The sequence below is a fragment of the Odocoileus virginianus genome, chromosome 19 (genome assembly GCF_023699985.2).
Source record: "Odocoileus virginianus isolate 20LAN1187 ecotype Illinois chromosome 19, Ovbor_1.2, whole genome shotgun sequence".
NCBI classification, from domain to species: Eukaryota; Metazoa; Chordata; class Mammalia; order Artiodactyla; family Cervidae; genus Odocoileus; species Odocoileus virginianus.
In genome coordinates this window covers 32,984,006-33,000,599 of record NC_069692.1, presented here as the reverse complement: position 1 = coordinate 33,000,599, position 16,594 = coordinate 32,984,006, and positions in this window count along the sequence as shown.

Below are 16,594 nucleotides of genomic sequence, written 5' to 3'. Positions count from 1 at the left end.
ATCATTTTGCTTGTGCTCCACTGAGTAGCGCCTCTCCAATCTCGGGTTTTTCATGGCTCTGTTCTTAGGGAGAAGAGAATTCTCAATTTCATCGCAGTAAGCTATAGTGAGTTCATTTTAAAGAGAGTTTATGAAGCATTTAAAGATCACATTTTTATATTTCCAGCATTATGGTTTCAACTTATTATTTCAGTAATTTATAAATGCCCTTCATTTGGAATTTTGCTGTTGTTCAGTTGCTAAGTTGTGTCCTACTCGTTGTGACCCCATGATACAGATACTCAAAAAGGGGTTTAATTTATTCCACTTTTAGTAAAGAGTCATTTGAAAGCCAAAGGAGAGACTGACGAAAACTCACTGGTTTACTATCTTCTCAATCCTGGCAAATTTCATCTCTTCTTATTTCAAAGGTACACTGTACCCTTGTGTACTGAGCAAAAATAACTCTACTATACAGTAAAAATGTCATAAGGTACTTGACAATTTCCAGATTACAAAACATGTTTATAGAAGAATTGATATTAAAGTTTAGAGGAACATCTAGAACCAGTCTTAATAAATATAATCTTCAAAAAAAATTTAGGAGCAGCGTGATAAGGAAGGCAGTTCTAGATGTGAATCTAGGTGTGAATTGGAATCAAGTCTAAGGATGTTTTTTACAAGTTGTGTGCTCTGTGGAAAGTCATTTATTGTTTCCAAGTCTAAACCTCATTGTGGATAAAATGGGGACAATAAAACTTGCCCTACCCACTTTACAAGGTAAACAAATATGATTAAATATAGGAAAGTATTTTATCAAGTGGAAGTACTTCACTTCCTTCAGTCTATTTGGAGGTATTATACTCCTGGAAGAAATAAAATACATCTACTTTTAAGGCTGAGCTTCTTAGTCCGTCTCTCTTTCCTTTGACAACTTCATTCGCTCTTTGCAGACTAAAGCCAAATAAGTTCGGGTCAACAAGAATTTATGAAGACTCTGTCGGAATATAGCAATGAAGGCGAGGTGGCCAGTGCTGCTAGTCAACAGACGCTTCAAAATGCTGGTCTTTGTCGATTCTCCACCACTGGTTCTTGCTCTTACCAGTGGCTGGAGTCGTTGGGCACAGAGATTAGTAAGACATTGCTCCTGCCGTAAAGAGCTCACAACCCAGTGAAGGGAACAGACACACACCTCGACTCGTTTGAATATATTGCAATAAAGAGACAGTCACAGAGGAAAATGGAGGCACTGAGCTAAGTCTGACTCTCGTCAGGTAAGTTTAAAGAGAGATTTTAGGTGCGAAGTTATCACAGGCATCAGAAAGCCTCTGTAACAATCATTATGACAGATTTTGCAGGACTTACAGTTGGGACAGAAATTACAACTCCTTGCTTGTAGTGTAAAAATAACAAGAGCAAGTTTTGTTGTAGGACAGATTTGTGCCTAAAACGCATGATGTCAATTGCTATATTTCTGGGCTTCAGTTTCTTTACCTATGATCCATGGGTAATAATATCTACTTCAGACCACTGGGATGTAATCTCTATGAGGGAAGGGGGTTAAGCCTCTTTTGTTCACTACTGAATCTCCATCACTCAGAAAATGGTAAGCACTTACCTGGCCCATAGTGAGGGCTCAATAAATAATTGTTGAAGTTGTTGAATAAATGAAGGAAGCTATTTAGCTTCCAGTGTTTACTTTTTAGCTAGCTTTATTTGAAAAGACACAATAAAGTCAAGGAAATGTTGGAGAGGACCCAGTGGTTTACTGTATGCTTTTCAATTCTAATTTCACCTGTCTTCCAAATGGGTATTTCGAAGGTACACAATATCCTTATGTATGGAGTAAAAATAGCTTCACTATATAGGAAAAAGAAGAAAGTTATGTGAGCAGGCTATGCTCATGGTGTTTTACCCATGTATATCCATGCCATCTGCCATGTTTCAATGTCCACCCATACTGAGAAGTTTGCAAGGATCTGAGCACTCAGGTCTGTCTATGAAGATGGTTTCATCAAATATTCTTTTTCTGTTTTTCAATGTTTTGGAGTTTCTTTTTTCATGGGTGTACCATTATTCTGAAAACTACTTTTTCCTAAATTGTCCAAGAGAAAAATGTGAATGTGCTTGAAAAGATCACCTATCAGGCTGCACCTTTTATATAATTTCTCACTTGATGGATTGGTGTATTGCACATTTCACTGGGAAGCTGTCACACAAATTTTACCTTAGAGAGTTGATGGACCTCCCCAGATAGAAGGCTGTGTCTTGGAAGGGCAAATGCCTCACTGACCCTTGGGTCTAGAACCAGAGGCAGTTCTCAGCACTGGCCACGTGGTGGCAGTGGCAACTAAGTGCCGACTGAAGAAGTCAGGGTACACAGGAATGTGGGATCCCTAAATTTCTTTATTCTTTCACACTTTAGGACCTGCAAGAGGTCAACCCCATGGGTTAGAAGAAACTTTGCTAATTGAAAAAGAGGCTATAGTAAAATTTTAAACATCTAACTCTAGCTTATGACATTGATAGAGGCCTATAGTTAGATGACACCTGGAAAGGTCAGTAATGAGTATTTCCACAGTCCCTTTTAATAAGCTTTACCTTCTCTCCACACTGGTCACACGCTTTCTGGACCTTATCCCAGAACTAGTTATCACCCTGAATGCCTGCGCTTCTGAAATCTGAAACTCGCTATCTTTCACTTTTCACTGTTAGTGCGAAGGCTGTATTCTCTCCAAGACCACGGACTCTTGAGTTCTTCTCTTTACTCTTTGATTCAGGGTCTATCCTGCAACCCCTTCCTATAGTAACCTCTTTGTCCTTCTTTGATTCCCTTGTGAGAATAGAGATCCCGCCCCCCACTCCCACCCCCAATCCCTCTCCTCTTCTATATTCACTAACATCCCTTGGCAAGGGCGGCCAGAGGACCAAGTTCTCACCAGTGAATGTGACTGAAACGGATGTCTGTGGATCTCACCTTTTAAAAAAGAAATTCCTTGTTCTAGACTTCCTCTCCTCCTTTGCTGATGAGCTAGAATACTGATGAGCCAGGTAACTGACTTAGACTGCACAGATGAGGACAGGATGGGGGAAACCTATGCCCAACCTAAACTCATGGGCCAGAGCCTCCTGGACCTGTGACTATGACATATGTCACACCAAAGGTCAACATTTGCCATCTACCTCTAGAAGAAGTAAGTCACTAGCTGCTGCCATTGCTGACCTTCACCACATCCTGAGAGGAATTCAGTGGAGATCAGGAATGAGGCATTCTGTGTTCTAGGAAAAACTGGCAGAACAGGCCTTCAGGCTGTTAGATATTTCCAGGAGAAGACTTTATGAGTCCAATTTTTGAATCTCCTCCTATCTAGAAAAGCACTAAAATCTTTCATGTGATGTTTACTCTTGCTTACTAGCAGCAGCCTTCATGAGACTAGCAGATACCTTCTGAAAGAATGTGTTTTTGATTACATATACTCCCCCTTCACCACAACCTCGTAGATATGGACCCTCCCCCCTACTGCTTTGGTGCAGTTTCTCAGAGCTCTCTGAAATGCTGTCTCCCACGCTATAGTTCTCATTTTGCCCCAAATAAAACTTGACTCACAACTCTCACATTGTGCATTTATTTCAGTAGACAGCTGCAAAAGAAATAAACTTGTATTTTATGTAAGCCATTGTGTGTTGGGGTTTTTTGTCATAGCTGCTTAATCTTTACCTTGAACAATACAAGACCCACTTGAAGGAACCCCAAGCTGAGATCAACCCAACTCTCTACTTTCCCATGTTTAGAGTCTGAGTGCTTCCTGGGATGAGCTCCCTACCCATGACTGTCTCCACTACTTACGAACACAGGCTTTCCCCCAGCAAATGGGCCCTCACACTGCGCAGTGGTCTTTTTTCAATTATTAGTTGACTCATATTCTCCCTGGTAGCTTTTTCAATTCTTTCAATTCTTTCCTGCAAGCATCTCCTAGTTCGCAGAGAAAATAGAAAAGATCAGGAATTGACTCTTTCGACTTCTTGCAGCCATCCTAACGTTGGAAGCTCCTGTCCTAATGGTGTTGCTTCCCTTCTGTTCTCTGAGCCTCATTCTTCCACATACCCTCGGCCTCATGCCCTTCTCCTTCAATGGAGGCTTGAACCGATCAGTTTTCCTTTGTCTTCCCGGCACTATCAAATGTTCCCTCTCTGTTTGGTCTTTCTAATTGAAATTTATGTGTGCTTATTTTCCATTTCCTATTTTAAAACAGCAATTCAAATCTTTGCTTTGATCACATCTAGCTAATACCTATCTTCTTTCTTTCATAATAATGCTCCTTAAAAGTCTTGTCTACACTATATATATATACTTTTTTTCTATATTTATAAATATATTGATAGTTTGGAGAATGTTACTTAGAAACCAAAATCTGGAAGCTGGCTGCAGGCTTTCTTTTGAATAATTGCAACTCAGTACATGCTTTCACAGCTGATGTTTTTGTTACTACATGGACAAATAGATTGATTATAGGTTTACAGTTGATTTTCCATCCCCCCCTCCCCACACACATATTTTTTTGTGTGTAAATATTCAGTCATATCTAACTCTTTGTGACATCATGGACTGTGGCCCACCAAGCTCCAATGTCCATGGGATTTCCCAGGCAAGAATCCTGGAGTGGGTTGCCATTTCCTTTTCCAGGGGATCTTCCTGGATCAGGGATCGAACTTGTGTCTCCTCTGTCTCCTGTATTGGCAGGCAGATTCTTTACTGCTGAGCCATCGGGGGAACCCACATATTTTTAAAGAATAAGCAGATTGGGAAAAGGGACACAATCTTCCTTCAGTTCAGTTCAGTTCAGTTCAGTTCAGTCGCTCATTTGTGTCTGACTCTTCGCGACCCCATGAATTGCAGCACGCCAGGCCTCCCTGTCCATCACCAACTCCCGGAGTTGATTCAACTCATGCCCATCGAGTCGGTGACGCCATCCAGCCATCTCATCCTCTGTCATTCCCTCCTCCTCCTGCCCCCAATCCCTCCTAGCATCACGGTCTTTTCCAATGAGTCAACTCCTTGCATGAGGTGGCCAAAGTACTAGAGTTTCAGCTTCAGCATCAATCCTTCTAATGAACACCCAGGACTGATCTCCTTTAGGATGGACTGGTTGGATCTCCTTGCAGCCCAAGGGACTGTCAAGAGTCTTCTCCAACACCACAGTTCAAAAACATCAACTTTCGGTGCTCAGCTTTCTTCATAGTCCAACTCTCACATCCATACATGACCACTGGAAAAACCATAGCCTTGACTAGACAGACCTTTGTTGGCAAAGTAATGTCTCTGCTTTTTAATATGCTGTCTAGGTTGGTCAAAACTTTCCTTCCAAGGAGTATGTGTCTTTTAATTTCATGGCTGCAATCACCATCTGCAATGATTTTGGAGAACCAAATATTGTGTGTAAATAACAGGACACCTCCTTAGGAATTGAAGCTTAATTCTTTCTTGCTTGAGTATAGACTGGACTTAGTGACTTGCTTCCAAAGAATAAAGTGTAAAAACAAACAAAAAAAATAACTTTATAGTAGAGAAATCTGGCTAACACTACCTTAAGAAAGTGAGCAGAATTAACCTAATTAGTGATGTCATGTGCCCTCTGATACTATGTGATGGGAGAGGCACTTCACATCTGTGACATTCTTCCTTGGAACCCATAATCCCAGGGTTCTCATAAGAAAAACATCAAGGAAATGAAAATTGAGAGATATTTTATAAAATATCTTACCAGGACTTCAAGACTGTCAAGGTCATTAAAAACAAAGACAGACTGAGAAACTCATAGACTAGAGGTGGCTGGGAGACATGACAACTAAATGTAATGTAGTAATCTAATGTAATTCTAGTAACACCCTGGAGCAGAAAAAGGACATTAGGGAAAATAAATGAAATCTCAATAAAGGATGGAGTTTAGTTTACAGTAATTGTTATGAGTAAATGCTTACGTCTCCCCCCTTGGATTCATATGTTGAAATACTAATCCCAATGTGATCGTATTTGGAGTTGGGGCTTTGGGAGGTGATTAGGTCAGGAGGGTGGAGCCCTCATGAATGGGATTAGTGCCCTTATTAGAGGAGATCAGATAGCCAGCCACATGAGGAATTAAGAAGTCAGCCCTCTGCAACCCAGAAGAGGGTTCTAACCAGAATTCAATGATGCTGGTCCCTGATCTCTGACTTCAGTTTTCAGAAATATGAGACACAGTGTTTGATGTTAAAGTCCCCAGTCTATGGTCATTTGTTATAGCAACCTGAATGAAGACAGTAATGCAGTTACTAATATACTACAGTTGTAACTAATATACCACAGTTTTGTGAGATGTTAACAGTAGGGGAAACAAGGTGAAGAGTATACAGGAACTTTATGGACTACCCTTGTGATTTCTGATAAATCTGAAATTACTCTAAAAGAGAAATTTTATTTTAAAAATCTTGTAACATGAAAGACACTGAAAATCATTCCTACAAAACCAAGGAGAAATTGAAGACACTATGAAGAACTCAAATAATATATGCAGGTATATATTTCTGAAATTTATAGTTGAGGTTTTGAATATCTTGACTTGTGGAAAGAGTATTTTCATGGAGCTTCTATTTTTTGGATAGATTTTAGATATATTGGATAAATTTATATTGCCAACTGAAACTGAAGATATTGAGAAAACTTAGGTTTCACAGTATTTAGATATTTGGCAAATACTTGGAAAATAGAGGCTACTTTTCACAAGTCTTTCTTTTTTCTTAAAAAATCATTTGTCAAAGAGCTGCACTCTGAATGGGAGCAAGAAACAGTGCCTGTGACAATATTTACAGATTTCAAGTAAAAAAACATTGGAATTGAGAATATTCTCTATAATTGACTCTGTGTCTGTTGGGTACCTCAGTATTTGTGGGGACTTCCCAGGTGGCACTACTGCTAAAGAACTCATCTGCCAATGCAGGAGACATAAGAGATGTGGGTTTGATTGCTGGGTTGGGAAGACACCCTGCAGGAGGGCATGCAACCCACTCCAGTATTCTTGCCTGGAGAATCCCATGGACAGAGGAGCCTGGCGGGCTTCAGTCCACAGGATCGCAAAGAGTCAGAGACAACTGAACGACTGAGCACACACACGTGGTAGTCCTGTGTTTAATTTCTTGAGGAACACCCACTCCCTCTTTCTTGGGTTCCTATCTCCTCAAATTTTTATATCTAAGTTTTTATTTTTTGATTTTTGGCTTCAAGAGATGGGAATACCAGACCACCTGACCTGTCTCCTGAGAAATCTGTATGCAGGTCAAGAAACAATAGTTAGAACTGGGCATGGAACAACAGACTAGTTCCAAATCTGGAAAGGAGTATGTCAAGGCTGTATATTGTCACCCTGATTATTTAACTTATATGCAGAGTACATCATGTGAAATGCTGGGCTGGATGAAGCACAAGCTGCAATCAAGATTGCCAGGAGAAATATCAATAACCTCAGATATGCAGATGACACCACCCTAATGGCAGAAAGCGAAGAAGAACTGAAGAGTTCTTTGATGAAAATGAAAGAGAGTGAAAAAGTTGGCTTAAAACTCAACATTCAGAAAACTAAGATCATGGCATCTGATCTCATCACTTCATGGCAAATAGATGGGAAACAGTGGAAACAGTGATAGACTTTATTTTTCTGGGCTCCCGAATCACTGCAGATGGTGACTGCAGCCATGAAATTAAAAGATGCTTGCCCCTTGGAAGAAAAGTTATGACCAATCTAGACAGCATATTAAAAAGCAGAGACATTACTTCACCAACAAAGGTCTATCTAGTCAAGACTATGGTTTTTCCAGTAGTTATGTATGGATGTGAGAGTTGGACTATAAAGAAAGCTGAGTGTCAAAGAATTGATGCTTTTGAACTGTGGTGTTGGAGAAGACTCTTGAGAATCCCTTGGACTGCAAGGACATCCAACCAGTCCATCCTAGAGGAAATCAGTCCTGAATATTCATTGGAAGGGTTGATGTTCAAGCTGAAATGCCAATACTTTGGCCAGCTGATGCGAAGAACTGACTCCTTGGAAAAGACCCTGTGGCTGGGAAAGATTGAAGGCAGGAGGAGAAGGGGTTGACAGAGGATGAGAAGGTTGGATGGCATCACCAACTTGATGGACATCAGTTTAGGTAAGCGCCAAGAGTTGGTGATGGACAGGGAAGCCTGGCGTGCTGCAGTTCTTGGGGTCTTGAAGAGCTGGACACGACTGAGTAACTGAACTGAACTGAATTTTTGGCTGCACCTCATGGCATGCAGGATCTTAGTTCACTGACCAGGGATCGAAGCTATGCATCCTGCATTGGGAGCAGGGAGTTTTAACCACTGGACTACCAGGGGAGTTTTTTTGAAGTTTTTGAAGTTTTGAGAGGTTCTTTTTTGAAGTTTTTGAAGTTTTTCTTTTTTGTTTTTGAAGTTTCTAAACCTACAATAAAGTTGAAAGAACAATATAATAAATACTCATATTTCTTTCACCAAAAAATGAATAATAATTCCCTAGTGGAAAATATAGTCACAGTTTCCCAACTGTCCCCTAAATGATTTATCGTGTAGCCTTTTAAAAATTCCTGTATCTAATGAAGCTTCATGCACTGTGTATGTCGGTGTTGCTTTTACATCATTTAATCTAGAACAGTCCATTGCCTTCTTTAGTTCATTTTTTACATTATTGACTTTTTTGAAGAGCTTTACAGAATGTTCTACATTCTAGATTTGTCTACTCTTCAGTTTTTAAAATGTTATAAAGTGAATTAAGAACATGTGGCCTAGGTCCCTTTTATTTCACCAGGATGTTTTAGAGAACAGGACTTTTAGGCATAAATGCCAGTCATGATGTGGAAAGGTTTCATTCAACATATAGGACAGAGGGGCTCCTTTCCATACAACAAAGGAAAAAAAAAAAACAGTTATTTTAATGAAGAAGTAATCATTCAGAATCTGTTGATAACTTCTTTTGAAAAAAATGTTAGGTAAAATTCCCACTAAGTAATTTCTGAAGCACAGCAACTAGATTTGAAAAGAAATATTTCATACATTTAAAGTACATCACTCTTAGTTTATGTTTTCAACAAACATTACACCTGTGCACATTTAGAATAACATGACCTGTTGTTGCACATGCTAATTAGGATTTATGCTAATTAATAGCCCAATATGGTGATAAAGAGATTTTTTTAATTTTAATCAATCTTCCTACACAATATCATTTGTTTTGGTCATTCTTGGCAGAGAATTAATTGCAGGTTTTATTTTATTATTATTTTTTTGGGCAAAGAATAATGCAGGCATAGGCATCAATACAAATCAATTCTACTTTCACTTAAACAGACTGACTTGTATTGAATCAGTGAATAGCATTTATCTGGTTTTGCTGCACTAGGTGCCAAGCAAAGATAAAGAGAACATAGCTGGTATGGTTCATGCTCTGGGAGATATTATTTTCTAATGGTATAAATAAGGGAAACACACTGATAATATGGTTTTCCACTTTCCATTGTTTTTTGCTATATATATGTGTGTGTACATATATATATACACAGAGGCATTACCTTTTGGGAATATAAAATTTTGTTTTAAATGCTTCATATCCATGGCCTTAAATCAACTGTCTTTTAACATCTTGTGCAGAAGATGTTAGATGCTGAAGAAATGCCTTTTGCACAAATGAGCTGAAATTTTTTCGGCACATATTACTGTTTTCAAACTGCTGTCACACATGGTCTGGGTGCATTTCATCTGCATTGAAATTTAGAGGGAGCTCTTGACAGATGATAGCGTGGGGCCCTGCAGGGTGAGGAGAGAAGCCGTGCCAGCCTGGAGGAGAATAACACGACCTTAGAGCTGACCTTGAAAGACAGCAGGAGTGTGTGGCTCACACAGCCTCCCTGGCACCTCCCGTCTTGGCGGGCGAATCCCTGGACTCACACGGGAGAGAACAATAGCTCCATTAGCATTCCGAGCCATCCACCTCCAAGTGCTGCCTCCTCCAGTGCCCTCTGCAGATGGGAAACCTGGGGATCTTTAGAGGGATTTTATGATAATTAGGATGCCACTTAGATGCTCATCCTTCTCTACAGCATCATCACAAAGTAACTACCTCTCACCCCTTATGCTGTTGTTAGAGAGTGGAGAAAATTAAAATTACCCAATTGCTTTGTTTACACGGAAGTCTCACCCAGTTGCATACATTTACATAGTTAGATAAAATACATCCCTTCTGGCACCAAAGAGTGTTGGATCAGTCTCTTCACCTAAGCAGAGGGAATAAACACATCCACTGTGTTCGTTTCCCAGAGTTGCAGGATGAATGGGTATGAAAGTGCTACAACATGTATCATGGCTGTTCTTGACCCAGGGGTTGCACTCCTGGGTCTCCTGTATCTGCAGGCGGACTCCTTACCATTAGTGCCACCTGCCACATCTCAGGCCATCTCCCTCTCCTCTCTTAACTCGACAATGATGTCAGAAGTATTCTGCCTAGTTCTGCTCTTTCTCTCTTCCTCCGTGTGGTGGATAAGGTGGTTATCTTGACCAATCCCAGTCACCTGTCTCTACTGTGACAGCTGTGTGGTTTGTGTGGGACTGGCCCTACCCCCATCCCCAGGGCAAGTCCTGATGCTTTAAAGCCTACTAGGAGAATGCAAGACGTGTTATGACAATAATTGGTTTGGACAACCCAGGACTGATCCAGTCAGCTCCCACACCTAGCTGGCCAAGGGACTGGTTCAAGATGGTCCAGTAAGCTTAAAGTTCAGGGCATCGGTCCTAAGGTTAGTGGAAGCCATCCTGCTCTCTCCTTCTGTAGGAAGGAGGCAACATGATGGGTGTGTGGCCTGGCAGTCATCCTAACCAGGCAGCCTAGGATGAAGCCACCACACTGGAAGGCAGAGCTGTCAGAATCTCAGAGAAATGGAGTAACATACACTATCAAACTCTGCCTAAAGCCCTTTTTTCCTCTGAACTTTCAGTAAAGTTAACTAATCAGTTCTCTTCAAGTCATTTTTGGGTCTCTTACAAACATTCCTGATGGCTGCATTCCACAGAGGCAGAATGATCCCTTCAATCTTGAATCAGACTGTATCATGGCCTACTGTGCTTGTCCAGTCAGTCCCTCAGACTTTTCTTTCTCACTAGGTTCTACCCCGGCTTGGCTGGTTGCATAGAATGGAATTGGAATGATGCCCCTGGAGGTTTTCAAGGCCCAGACCCAAGTCCCATCCTGCCTGCTCTCTGGTTGGTTCTCATCCTTGGGCTGGAAATGTCCTCTTCAGCCCAGCTACTGGCTGGACTGTGGACCCAAGCTGCCAGTCACTGGACCATCCTGAGCCATGCGGCTGCCACCAGCTTGTCCTGAGCACAGTACAGCCTCGGGGGTCTCGGCACGGCTGCCGCCATGTCACTTTGCTCAACCCACTGAGGTGGGCTCCCCTTGGACTCTGCCGTCTGCCTAGAAAAAGTCAGAATGTGCCGCCCATTCAGCCACACACCCAGTGGACACGAACGCTTCTTAAGCTGCCCCTCCTTCCATCCTGCTGTGGCGGAGCTGATCCCATGTCCACTCTGGGGAGTTCTTGGCCATTCTCCTCTGGGATGTGGTGTTGTCAAAGGGGGCAGCAGGGTAAAGATCCAGGCAGGAGAGGAACGTTGGTTATGGAGCGAAGGAACACTTCAGTTGTGAACAGAGGCAAGTCCGAGAGGTAGGACAGTTACATTTCCGTTAACCACGCACATCAAAGAAAGACAAGTAACCCAAGTCTTCAGCTGTGCTCCCCGTCCAGCCGCAGGCCTGCCTTTGTTTTTGTCGTCACTCTCACACGGACGTGAAGCAGACCAGAGATTAATGGGAGCAGATGTGGCCGAGAAGGCCTCGGCTCAGAATGTCCTGTCTGTTCTACTACAGAGGATTTAGAATGTAACTTGTAATGGAGAAACTGGTGAGAAGGGGGCTTGCAATTGTCAGATGAAATGTCGTTTAGAGAAAGGAGGGACACTGTGAAAAAGAAGGGGAATATATAATTTCAAACACTCAGGTCTCTCCTTGGATCATGGAACTTAAGAAATGTCTTTATGCCTGGATCTTCCTTTTAAATATTCCTACAATTTATTTTGATTTCTGAAATAACCGAAGTCCTCTACAAACAAGACTTTAGCACCACAAGTTAGATTCAACCAAGACGGTAACAAGCGAGCTAAAAGCACTGTGATCTGAAATCTCCTGACTCTCCTTGTGACTCTCACATGAGTGGGAAAGAGTATCACCCCTTGTAGTGGGTTGGGACTCTCATCTCCCACTTCCTGGGTGACCTGGCGCCAGGGCTGTGTTTCTCTGATCCTAAGTTTACACATCTGTGAAATAAACAGATGGCTGGAAACACTTTCAACCATCTCTATGGTCCTAACTTTATTTGGGGCTCTATTTGGGAGTGAGTTCAGAAACAGGGTGGTAGTATCAATACTTACATTCTACCAAAAAGGCCAAATGCATATCGACATTTTGTCTGAAATTTGGTCTTTTTTGGAGTACAGGCTAAGTCACTATTCATGTTTTAAAAGTCGGATGATTCCATAGAGTGCTGCTGATTGTATTTCTTTGATTGTAGGGTTTGATGATGGTTTGATTAAAATGCCTTCCCTTTAGTAAGGAATCTCCCAGACCTATAAACTTCTAATTTATGAGTTTTTACAGATATGGAAATTTGCTAGCAGAGCAGAAGTGTGTCCGTTCTGCCCAACAAGTGGGGTGAGTGGATGCTTATATAAATATCTTTAACAAAAAGGCTTAGGAATGACTTTTGAGACTTTAATCTGTTTATAAATATCTGGTTGCTGTTCAGTCTTGCCTCAGACTCATGTTACACAGATACATTTAAATTGGACCTATGTGCCATAAAATGACATGGTGATGTCTAAAGGCTTCTCACTGGGATTCTTCTTATGATGATAATATCATTTTAACATTTTAATTAGTTTCTAGGAAAAGTAGACTTTCACCTTATTTTGATGTGGGTGGGAAAGTTAATAATATATTATTGAAAAGATGATTACGAATATCCTGGAACTTACCTTAACAACAGAAGAATATTCAACTGGGAGAATTTGTGAAATATTCACCCTTTTAATGAGGATTCTGAAATTTAGAAGAAATTTAAAAATCTAGTTGCTTTCCAGTCAAGCAAATAGCCCTATGGCTCTCCTACTAAGAACTGGGAATATCCTAATGGACTCACAAAGGTCTTCCTCTCTTTATATATTATTCTCTTAGGAGGCCTGCTTGAGTAAAGAGTAGAAACCCTAGATGGCATTCAGCCCTGTGTAAAAAGATCAAGAAATGGTCACATTGTTTTATATGATGGCAAAGAAATGCTTTGGTTGGAAATTTCCCATTGATGATGTCCTAACTCAGGTCTAGGGGACAATGGATAATGATTTCTCTGGGAAAACATATGATAAGCGAGGAAGGAGGAAGAACAGGAGAGACCAGGGTGAGGGAGTCAGGGAGATGAATGAATAAGGAAAAAGAAGGTTCTGCTGGGATCCAGAGTGGGGCTCTCTTTTACTGAGATGAAATAAGACAAAGAGAGTGTCCTCCAAAGAGCATCACTGTTCTAGAGAATCTGAATTAATTCTACTCAGTGTTTCTTGTGCATGCTCAGTCGCTTCAGTCGTGTCGGATGCTTTGCAACCCTGTGGACTATAGCCCATCAGATTTTTCTGTCCATGGGAGTCTCCAGGCAAGAATACTGGAGTGGGTTGCCATGCCCTCCTCCTCCAGGGGATCCAGCCTGGAACTTGATTGTCTCCTGCATTGCAGGTGGATTCTTCAGTGCTAAGCGACCAGGGAAGCTTAAGTGTTTCCTGAAACCTATTTATATCTGAAACATGCAGGTTTACTCCAAAATGCCACACACTTAGGAAAGGCATCCTGGTGGTGTCAGGGACTGGACTGACTAAGAAAGAGATGCCATGGGAATAGGGAAGCTAAGGGACTGGACAGAAGTCAGAGGACAACTCCAGCAGAAGGGTAGAACCCAGAGGAGGAGAAAGAAGCCTCAGCTGTCAACTATGGATATCACAGGGGTGTCCCCATGGCCCCCAGCCACTCTGCTGGTCTTACTGCCTGCCTGCAGTCTGCTAGGGACCCTAGTCCTCTCTAGGTGGTATGGGCAGTTTTACCAATAAAACCCTTAAAAGTCAAATCTGTGGTTTTAACTCTAATAACATAAATTAATTATTTACGGTAGAGACTATTAGTATCAATCACAGTGTCAACAAGTTATTTTTGCTAATGACTTTTTGAGATCTAAAACATTTAATTTAAAGCATTTAACATAAAGTCATTTAGTAAGAGCTAGATGTGTATGAAAAATGGCATATAAAGCCTTTGAGTAGAGTGGAGTACCTTTGAAAACACTTCGTATGTACTAAGAGCATGAAATTTTGTATTCACAGAATAGAGCTTTTTTCACACACAGAATAGTGTGGCACTGAAACTGAGTCACAGTTTCAGAGAAGCACCTGGTAGAAAGCTCCATACTGATAAACCTACCTTTTCATATATTTCTTAGAAAGTATCTTGAATTTAAACATCACCCTAATAGAAATTGTGTTCTCAAGGTTACCCACTCCCTTTTCTTAAATTTTAAGGCTGTATTTTCTAGTATCCAAAAAAGCAAGCACATTACACATATTACACATTTTTACATATTGTTATTTCTGATAAATTTCTGTATATTGTCTAATCCTGCATACCTGTGCATGCAACCAGGGGAGAGGGCAGACGTGCCCAAAGGCCAACTCCCCACAGCTGACAATCAGTGGAAAAGAGCTCTTGTTTTATCTATTTATAGTAATATTTTTAATATTAATATTAAAATATTAATTTATTAATAAATATTAATATTTTGGAGTATAGTTGATTTGCGATGTCTTGCTGTTCTTGTTCAGTCGCGGAGTCATGTCCGACTCTGTGACCCCATAGACTGCAGCACGCCAGTCTTCCTGTCCTTCACTATCGCCTGGAGTTTTAGTTTCAGGTAGGGGGCTACATGCAGAAACAGCAGAGTTTGTTCTGAAATTGATCATGCAATGGTCTGATCACTCATCTTGACTGTTTTCAATACAGTTAATCTTAAATTCCAGGGGTGGTTTGTTCCCATTTCTTTGAGGCCATTTCTCAGAATTGCGGCACCTTATGTCATGGCTACATTCTGGTCATCGTGTAGTTAACTTCTTCCACCTGGTGAAGGCTTCAGTATCCTCAAAACAGGTCAAAGGATGTGGCTCAGGACATTATCTAGTGCCTTTGAGGAGAAACTATAGGTCCTTGACTTTGCTTAATGACTAAATGATTATTGTTGGTCCTTTTGACTGCTTTCCTTTGCTACTGCATTTTCTCACTTCTCTGATTAAATTTATCCTTTGGGCTACAGTTTTTCTACAGACAAAAGGCAGATGGGGTACATGGAGGGGAAGGACTATAGGGCCCCGTTCTGTTTCAGAATGATAGCTGGCACCGCTTCTCACTAATTATCTTACTATTGGCTTCATATTGGTTTACTGTTGGGAGGAAAAATGGATTTTCAATTAATAAAAGTTAATAAATCTTTATGTTGAAAATTCAAGATTTAGTAGTCACTAAATATAAAATGTACTTTTTAAATACATGCTTTAAAATATATATTTAGAATAGTCTTTCTTCTCCATATTTCTATTACCCCTAGCTGGATAGTGTTAATCACACACAGTCTGCTGGCTATTCTGAGTTTGCCCCTCCACATCCACTCACTTTTTCCTTGGAAGGAAAGCTATGATAGTGTATTAAAAAGCAGAGACATCACTTTGCTGACAAAGGTCTGCATATCAAAGCTATGTTTTTTCCAGTAGTCATGTATGGATGTGAGAGCTGGACCATAAAGAAGGCTGAGTGCTGAAGAATTGATGTTTTCGAGCTGTGGAGCTGGAGAAGACTCTTGAGAGTCCTCCGGACAGCAAGGATATCAAACCAGTCAATCCTAAAGGAAATCAACTGTGAATATTCATTGGAAGGACTGGTGCTGAAGCTGAAGCTCCAATTCTTTGGCTCCCTGATATGAAGAGCCAGCTCATTGCAAAAGACCCTGATGCTGGGAAAGATGAAGGGCAGGAGGAGAAGGGGGTGAAAGAGGATGAGATGGTTGGATTGCATCATTGACTCAGTGGACATGAGTTTGAGCAAACTCTGGGGGAGATGATGAAGGACAGGGGAGCCTGGTGTGCTGCAGTCCATGAGATCTCAGAGAGTCAGATACAACTGGGCGACTGAACAACAATCCACTCACCACTCTTCACCTTTTTCTTTGCTGCAGGAGGCTCTAGGGCTGCATCTGTGGACTCCCTTGTCCTCTTGCTTCCAATTAGATGCAGACAATTGGGTGATGGGAGGCCAGGAGGAAAGATTGGTGTATGTGTTCCTCTAGGTCCCTCGCTGCAAATTGACTTCTTGTTTCCACTGGGTTCTGGAAACCATTCTTTCTCCATTGCCCTTGCAGGTCTCGGAGTGGTGAGGGCTCACTGAATGGCACCATCTCTTTC